Source organism: Crocodylus siamensis, chromosome 7 (assembly GCF_052110815.1).
Source record: "Crocodylus siamensis isolate JL-2025a chromosome 7, ASM5211081v1, whole genome shotgun sequence".
NCBI lineage: Eukaryota > Metazoa > Chordata > Crocodylia > Crocodylidae > Crocodylus > Crocodylus siamensis.
Genome location: NC_143401.1, coordinates 92,465,580 through 92,475,545, shown reverse-complemented (window position 1 = coordinate 92,475,545; position 9,966 = coordinate 92,465,580).

Genomic DNA, 9,966 nt, shown 5'->3' with positions numbered 1-9,966 from the left:
AGTTGGCGACCCATCTGACTGTGTGGGCGTTGACACCACAGCCCCCCAGTTTCTTAATGAGAACAGGGTGAGAAACAGTATCAAAAGCCTTCCAAAAGTCCAGGAAGATTATATCCACTGCTACCCCTGCGTCTAATGATCTGGTGATCTGGTCGTAAAAGGCCACCAGGTTGGTCTGACAGGACCTGCCACTGATGAACCCATGTTGGTTGCCCCTAAGCATGCAGTCCCCTGCTGGCCCCTCCTGGATGTGTGCCAGCATAATTTTCTCAGACAGCTTGCCTAGGATCAAGGTGAGACTAACCAGCCTATAGTTTCCCGGGTCCTCCTTCCTGCCTTTTTTGAAGATGGGGACCACGTTGGCCCTCTTCCAGTCCTCCGGTACCTCACCAGAGCACCATGAGTGCTCATAAAGTTGTACCAGGGGACTTGCAATGACCTCGGCCAGTTCCTTTAGTACTCTAGGGTGGAGATCATCCGGGCCGGCTGACTTGAATACGTCCAACCCCTCCAGAAGCTCCCTAACTAAATCCTTGCTAACCCGTGGCCCAGGTGTGCCTCCCCCAGGGCCCGAGGGGGGCCCAGGAGGGAGGTGGCTGTTCTGGTCCCTACTTAGGAAGACGGAGGCAAAGAAATCATTAAACATGTTAGCTTTGCCGTCTGGTGTGACGACCAAGTTACCCATGTCGTCCTGCAAGGGTCCCACATTACCCGGGACCTTCTTTTTACCCCCTACGTATTTAAAAAAGGACTTCTTATTGTCCTTAATCTGGGAAGCTAGTCCCAGTTCCATCTCTGCCTTGGCCTTCCTAACTACCCCCCTACATCCCCGAGCAACTACAGAATAGTCCTCCCTGGTGATGACCCCTTCTTTCCACTGGGTGTAACCCTCCTTTTTAGCAAGGAGACATTCCCGGATGCTTTTGGTGAGCCACGGAGGCTTGTGTGCTCTCCTGCTCCCTTTGATCTTCGTTGGGATTACCTTCCTTTGGGTTTGGAGGATCATCTCCTTAAGGAGTGACCACTCTCCTTGGACACCTGGCTCCCCTCCCCCCCGGGACCTCAGCACTTCTCCAACTATCCTCCTTAGCTCGTTGAAGTCCGCCCTCCTAAAATCTAGGGCCGCTGCCTTACTGCAGGCCTTTGCCACCTTGCACTGGATGGTGAATTCCAGCAGGCGATGATCGCTGTCGCCCAGGGGGTCAAGCACTTGCATGGATAGTGGCTCTTCAGCCTTGTATCAACAGAAACCTCTTTTGATACAAATTGAAGTCCTACACAAAATATAACTGGTTTGGCAATGTGGCTTGCTAATACAGGCTTATTGTTGGGGAGCTTTTAAAAAAGAAATATAAAGCATCACAAACATAAAAAAAAAGTTAATGACTCATAACATCCAAAGCTAGTACTGGAAAGCTGGATACAAAAGAGCAAGACATGGTGAGCAATAGAATAATGCGTTGTGAGGAACTGAACGATTTGTCATTACACTAAGTCAGTAAGGACATCCTGTGCTCAGCACCTCAGAACATCAGCCCGTAGGTTTCTCTTGTTCAGGGATTCAAAGTCAGTGAAATTGTTATCCCAGTGCTTTGCCTGTGGTTGCACAGAACGTCTCTGGCAGAAACAGAAACAGAATCCACGTTTCTCAGCTCTATTCCAGTGTGATAAGATTCTCCTCCCATTGCCGTCAGAAACTGAAACATGGAAAACCCTGGACACCACTCAAAAACCTCGGATTGGACATCCTACATGCAGCTGGACCTGTTTGCTAGGCAGTGAGTTATATAGGATGGAAAGTATTTTTTGCTAGCATGTTTTGAATTATTTAATTGTTAAGTGCCATAGTTTAACCAAACGCATTGCCCACATGTTAAACTGGGAAGAAACAGTGCTGTCACCTTCGTGTTCTTAGATCCTGATTTCCCCTTTCCTGGAATATCCACTGCACTGGTGCAGGGAAGCCTCTGGAAAAGGTGCAGGGAACCTCTGGAGCCGTCTTGATGCCTGATGGGATCAAGGACTCTGCTGGATGGTGGAAATTAATCAAGATAAGCACCATGCAGCTCCTTTTGGCCACTTTTTCAGTATAGGGATAAATTTATAGAGACAAACCATATTCTGGCACAGCAATATCAATCTCAGTCTACACCACACAGTGTAAGCTACATTCCAGAATATCTGCACAATTTCTTTGAACCTCCTCTAGCTAGTCAGAATGAAGTGCAGCTGAGAGAGACTAAACAGTTTTTCTAGCCTGAAGAACAGTTTGATGTGCAAAGCCATTAAGTTCTCCTCCACATACCAGGTGCAGCTGGAAAGACCAGTTCCAGATAAGGATATCAACTTTTAAAAATTGCCAGCAAGCTGTATCCTGGCCCCTTTACATCACTCTGGTATTTTAAAGGGGAAGGACATGAGCCAGAACTTCCTATGTGAAAAAGTCTCTAAAATACAGAGAAGGAACTGAGCTGCAAGCCATGGAACTAGATTTAGATCTAGTCTTTTTTAATATTCGGGAAAGATTTTGGATCAGAGATTCTGGTTTGGTTCAATATAGATGGAAGGCCAGCCACTTGTCCAAATTTTCTTTTCCTTTCCAAAAATTACTGTACCGTCTTTAGTGTTGTTGCTCTTTTATGCATTACAGTACATTCCTTTTATTTCTGAAATGCATGTATACAGTTATAGAATAAAGTCTTGATAAAGTCTTGTTGCAGCTTTACTTCTCTGCTAAGGGTACACAAGGCATAAACTGCAGTCTTGTGCAGTACCATTTGGTGTCACCCTACTTCATACTTTTGGCACTGAGATCTAAATAAAGGTCACAGTTCAGCAAGGTATTTAAGCACATGTCTGGTCCCAGTGAAACCTTATTGGCACTGGCAAAACCCTTAAAGTTAGGCACATGCTTAAGTAACTAGCTAAATCCAGGCTCAAATGTTTAAGCATTGAGGATAAGTGCAGCAGTATAAGGAGAGGAAACCAGCTTAAACAAGAGTCCACAAATAGACATGCTGTAACTGGTTGATAGATAATCCTATGTATACATGCAACAAATCCACAATAGACTTAATTTTCCTGCTGAGAAAAACAAGGTCATTACTTCTTGGGAAAGCAGCATTTTTTATCAAAGCCTATCCTGTAAAATAAGCAAGCAAACAAAAATGGTGTGTCTGTGTTTATGTGTGTACACACATAACATACACACACACACACACACGCACACGGCTTTGTGACATGCGTTCATTTCCATTCTACTTTGTGGAAAGTGAGGGTAAAATCATTATTGAAATAAAAGGGAGTTTTACTATTAGTTTTAGTACAGCTAAAGTTTTTACCCTCAGAAGTGATAAAAGACAAGTTTATTACAAAACCTGTTAGTTAGGTATTTGTCAAAAAGAAAAGGTAAATCCATGCATGTGTGTTTTATTTTAATCAAAGATTAATATTTTTTTCTTGATAGTTTGCTAAATGAAAATGGACTAGATAACTCGGGTTACATACACCCAGGTACCTCTATTGTAATCAATGGAACCACATTGTAAGGCCTTTTGTCTTCATCTCCTTTTAGCTAACCACCAGGAAATTCTGGATTTTCCTGAAAATTCCACTGCCTGTTTCTCTACAAATTATTGTCAGCTCTCTCCCCCATTAAATATAATTTATACATTTTTCTTAAATTTTTGCCAGATGGCTCCACGTGTGATGTTTTGTAGCATAGACGTTATTCTGTGTAAAACTCTCATCTTGATGTCATGGTAAGTGATTTTTTTCCTCCCTTGCATTTTACTTATTCTTTGCTGAGTGACTATATCACTGAATTCTGGTGCATGGATTTACGTACCTCTTGCAAGTGGAAGCAGTGCAGCTGTCAGAGTTTGCTTAGCCCTCAGAGTTCACTGATTATTGAGGCCGGGTTCTGTTCCCAGTGGGGAAAGGGATTATATCTGGTATGGTTAAAATATATTTTGAAAAATACGAATCTATTGTGTTTTGAGTCTCCTAGTACCATATCCCCATCTGTCTGTCTCTGTTGAATTAGAACTAGATGGCTCTAGGGAAGAAAAGGACAATGTGTTTTAAGGACACGTTGCCCTTTGCTTCCCTACTGACAGCAAGATGAAACTATTGCCCCATGACAGCCCAGAATCCTTTAAAAGGGTTGGCTCTAATCCAGCAAATCACTTAAGCACATGCTTAATTTTAAGTATATGAATAGTTTCATTGACTTCTTGGGAACAACTTTGGATGGATTTTCTAGGTTTGTGCTCAGCGACTCCTAAGAACAAGAGCTATATTACACTGAGCACATGCTTAAGTGCTTCATTGGGTTACAGCCAGAATGCTCAACACTTTGCAAAATGGAGTCCTATTGGTCTGTCCTGCACCTCTTGGAAGTTTGATGGCAAATCCCATTTGACTTCAGTGGTATATGACTGAGCTCTCACTGGCTGACTTTCAGTCAACTGAGAAAGAACTTACTCCTCGCATTAGCAGTCACTGAGCGCATCTACACAAGACATTTGCTGCGGAGTAGATTATTTAGCTCCTCAGTAAATGTTTTGCATCTACATGTGCAACCCTATTAGGCCACAGAAAACTAATAAACTTGGCAGCAGCGCATATGTAGATGCTGACGGGTCTGGCTGGGAGATGATGGTGCTTGTGTGGGGGCTGCCTGCCAGCTAGTCCTGCACTGGAGCACCCTTGTGCCCCAGCCAGCCCCTCTGCAGCACGTTGAGCTGGGTTGGAGCAGCCCCGGGCTGGCAGGCTGACCCCCAGGGTCTGCTGCCAGCTGGGGCTGCTCCAATGCGGCTGAACATGCTGCGGTTTCAGGTACATGTTCAAATGGCACTCCCAGGTGTGATAAACTCTGGTTCGATCTGCACCGGAGTGTATTGCTGCATGCTAATAATGTGTGTAGACATGCCCACTGGGTATATACTGGGAAAATCCATCTACTGCCATTACTTGGAGTCTGGCTGAATATATGAAGCTTTTGAGACTCTGATGAGCTAAAAATCTTATGCTGCAATTAGTAATTTTTAAAAAGGAAGCTTTAAAGCTTTAAACATTAGCAGTTTGTTAGTTTCTAACTGTTATATAATTTAACATTTCTAAATTTTGTTTCTTCTCGTACATGGAAATCATACTAAAAGGAGGACCCTAGAAATATCAGTTGAGTTGCTTGGAAAATATAAGTGTGTATTTATTATCTGTTATTTGTATTATAATACCACCAAGCCCTGATCAAAAACCAGAAACCCATTGTGCTAAGCATGAGAAACAGAAAAAAACAACAGTCCTTGCCTCGGAGAAATCACAATCTAAGTACTTTCTGCAGTCTATGTACTGCTATAAATTATATCAATAACAATAGAGAAGCCAGTGAAACTTTTCTTGGCTGTGAAATTAATATTCCAGACAATATATTTCAAAATTTTCAATGACTAGGGGAGCTGTGGCTTGGTTTTCTTAATCAATGACAAAAAATCCAATAGATGTCAATGCTGATTTTTTTTTTCTGTGAACAACCTTTGCATGATCTGTGAAACATGATCAGAGTTGATTTGCTCAAAAAAGTTTGTCATGGGTTGTAAAACACAGGTCCTGGGTGTGTAAATAGTTGCACTCAGGGAGACTTATTGCTGAAGGAGGCAAATGCTGCTTACAGCTGTGTCCTTTGTCCAGTGTACATCAGTGGTTGGGGAGGGTAGCATTAGTCTACAACGTGGGCCTGTACAAGTGTATTGGGTGTGAAACTCCTAGAGAGCCATTGAACCAAGATACTTTCCCTGCCCTGCCCATGACCCTATACACCGGTATTTTAGCATTCATCTTCCTGACCCACCTTTCAACTGCAGTTGTGATAAATGTTCCCTGGGCACTCTGCCCCAGGTGCAGCACTAGACATGACATACCCTGACTATGGGCGTTGCTCTGTTCAGAATCACTGCTGTCTGCTGAGAGTATTTCATAATCGGCAATGGAGGGTTTTCACTATTCTAAGCTGGTATGAATTTTAGTCTGAGTTTAGATGATGCTAAACCAATAAATAGGGATTTCTTGATGCAAAAAAAAATGTACTCTGCTCCTAATGCCAATAAGAGGCATGGAGTAGAGATGTCCTTTAAAAATGTGCTTTAAACAGGATTTTTGGGGCCAAAAATAACTAGTCTTTTGCTCACATTATTAGAAGAACAGGATGTTCTTTCCTTCCCTGAAGGGACAAGGAGGAAATGAGAACTTTATTTTTTTATGATATGAACAACTATTCTTCTGGGCCAGTTCTGTAGATAAATGGGACTGATATTTCCAGTCTTGGTATCCTAGTCTCCAGGGGCCTCATTCTGTTTCCATTCCTAGTGATATTACACCAGTGTAATTCCCCATAACCTCAAAGGAATTACTCCTCATTTGTACCAGTCAGCTCTGAGGGTAAAAGTATAATAAAGGCAGCCTCCAGAGAGGAGAAGAGAATGCTGAATAACCATCCTGTTTCACATGAGTAAAATGTAATTGATAGACTTTAGTGAGGGCAGAAAGCATCCTTTCCTGTCCTCTTTGCCCAAAGGAAAGGGTCTGTGGTTTGAAGGAAATGCAAACGTAATGAGCTGTACATTTGTGCTTTATTATACTAGAGTTTGTCAGGAAACACTTAGGACTTGAATCAGGAAAACTAAATTATCTCTCTCTGGTACTTATACATATCCCATTACCATGGTATCTGTGGACCTTGTAATCTTTAATGCATTTACCCTCATAACAACCCAGAAAGAAATCTGGACTCTGAAGGAACATGGGAGCAAAGAGAAGAGCCTGAGCAACAAATTCCAGAGTCAAAGAAACTTGATGAGTCATGTTCCCAAATAGGTCTCTGTCTCGTAAAACAAGGTGTTCAGATACCTTCATTCATTTTGTGGCAGAAAGTCATCAGAAGAGAAGCAGTCCTTCAAGTAAGCAGGTCTCAAATCATGCAGTTTTAGAAATTGTGGTGTTGCTTCTAATTCATATATGGAAGTCTTTGGGGAATGCATGCAGTGATGCAATATGTTCTTTTTGTGTAGAATTCCACTTAATAATATTGCATTATGTGTAATTTTCAAATGATCACCCTGTGTAGTCCATCTAGCATGTATTACAGTAATCCATTCTCAAGGTAGTAAAGGCATAGATCATTGTGACAAGGTCTCACACAGGATGAAAGCGGGTTGCATACTTCTCACCAGGCGCAGATGAAAAAAAAAACTAATCTTGGCAACAGCTACTTGCTGCTCTGGTGCCTAGGGTGTCTAATACCCAGCATCAAACAAATTTAACCCTCATTTGGCGAATAGAAGATGCAGTGATTTGTAGACATTTGGCGCTCACCCCTGGAAGACATCTTTCCTAACCACCTGGAGGCGCCTGCCTATATACTGGTCTATATGACCATTAGTAATGATGTCAGGAGAGAGATTGTGCCTGGAGAGCTTTTAAGGTCATTTGCAGAGTGAGGACATACAGTGCCGTTACTGTTTGGCACTTTGCCCTACAGCTCTCAAAGCTGTAATGACTACAAAAGAAACCAAAAAAACAGAAGAGGTGGATGGAGGACATAATGCCCTTGATTGAAAAAAGAAGCACCCAGGAAACACTATGGTACTTTTTTTTTTTAATAGAGCAAAGTAATTTGGCAAACACGTCCCTTGAGCTGCCTCCTAAAACACAGCTGTGTGAGGAATTATCCAATTCTTTGCTGAAGTAACTCCTTTAAAAAAAAAGCCATGTAGGTCATTAAAGTGCTAATAAAAAATTTGATGAATCTCTGAGCACTGCTCTGATTATCTCTCCATGGGGAATGAAGAACTCATTAACATGAGCTCCTTGCCACTCCCTCCTCCTTTTCTGGAGCTTGGCATAAAGCATGGAAGCAAATGTCTGTGGCCTGGCCAAGTTTCTAATGAATAGCTCAGCTAGGTCCGCTGATTAGACATGTGGTCTTGACAGTGCAAAATAGGTTGCATACCACATAAAGTGATGGGTTATTCCACTGAATCAGGTCCCAAGAAAAGTTGATATTCCAATTGTCTCTTGGATTTGGGAAAGGAGAGTCACACCTGAAGGAACAACATAGCTGCGTTTATTTTTTAAGGCTTTATTTAATTCTGTGCTGATGCCCTGCTATATCAGCCAAAAGTGGCTTTGATTTAACTTGTCAAGTTTATTGAACTCTGACAGTCTGAACCTGAAAGACGAACATTTGTGGCTGGAAGAATCTATTACCAGTTCCTACTAGTCCAGATCAATTTGTTGCATTTCCCACACAACTCATGCAATCATTTTTCATGGTATGATTCGTCCATTACATATAACCTGCAACTGGACATCTTATCATCTTAGGATGCATAATATGAACACTTGAACCTGGAGGAAGCCAAATCTAGGTAGTCAACAGTAGCCAATAGCAAAAAAGAGAAAAACCACCAAAAGTCATTATGAAATACTCTCTCATGCGAGGAAGTTTCTTTCTAATCCTATGTATGTTCTGAATCATGATGATTGATCATCCTTGTGATTTTCTGCGCACTAGTGTGCACCTGCAAAGGCAATTCTTATGCATAGGAAATTAAATTCACTACACAGTAAAAAGCAAAGCAAGGACCTCCAAAGTACTACAGCCCTCTTATGCGGCTTGATCAAGGTTGCACAGGCACATCCATCTTTGTCGTAACTTGGAATAGGATCTGAGTCCCAGTCCACTCCTTTCATCATGCAGTCATCCTAACTCTCCTAGTCAAGACTGAATTTTTGCATTTCTTGACTTGTTCCAGTTCAAAGTTGGATGCTTAATATTTATCAGCAGTGGGTATGACACTTCATATCTTTATTAAAAAGACAGAATAAAGAAGAGGAAAGAAAAATCCAAACTACATCACATGCAATTCCTTCATTTTACAGTGCATCACTATATGAGTATGCAGCCAACCCCCAACGCGCACACACAGACACTACTTCAAAAGTCAAGGAACAGCAGCAGTCAAATATAGCACATACGTACTTGAAATGTGATGGATAGATATTTTGGTGGGGTTGCATTTTCAATCCAGGTCTTCAGTGACTTTTAAATTGCTTCTAATGCTAACATTTAAGTGTTTTATGTTAAAATATGAAATAAGTAAAGTTATTTTGAAGCATTTTTCCAACTTCTGTCTTTTCAATTAATGTGCTTGTATATCCTCATTATTGCAATATCTGAGTATCTCTTTGAGAGCCAGCTATATGTGAAGCTAGTTTTAATACCACTTCTTACAAGCAGTCACTCCTACTGTGAACAATTTTACACATCATAGCTTGATTGCTATGGTCATGTTTGTGTTTGCAAGAGCAAGGACTGGCCCATTTTGAGTGTTCCATGTGAAGAATAGTATTTTATAAAGAAGGAGAGAGTATATTTTTCTAAGACTTGCATGGCTCCAAAGTGGTGGGGTGAATGTTCTTCAAGCTTAGAGGAAAGCATAGACAAGATGAGCCTGGAAGCAGAACATTTGAGAAAGTAGCAAGCAACTAAAAAGAGGGTTCTAGCATGTTATATTGTCATATTACCTGTAAAAGCTTTTGCTTTTGCTATATATTACCTATACAAGATTTTGCTTTTGTAGGTATATAAGGATAATATTCTGTCTATAAAGATAATATTTGGTACACACATTACACTCTTAACAATTACCCCCTGTTTTTCCCTACAGTCTCTCCACTTTTGGTGTAAGAACCTTCTTCTCTAATGTTCAAACCATCTGGAGCTGCCTTCTGCCATCTTTCGCTTCATCAGCTCTCTATCTTTTTTCAAATTTCACCTCAAAACTGATCACTCCCTCCCCCCAATGTCGTAATTTCTTTCCTTATTATCATGTAACACACACATTGCAAATCACACTTTTATTACACCACGTAATTATTTTTATCTCTACCTTACACCTTCAT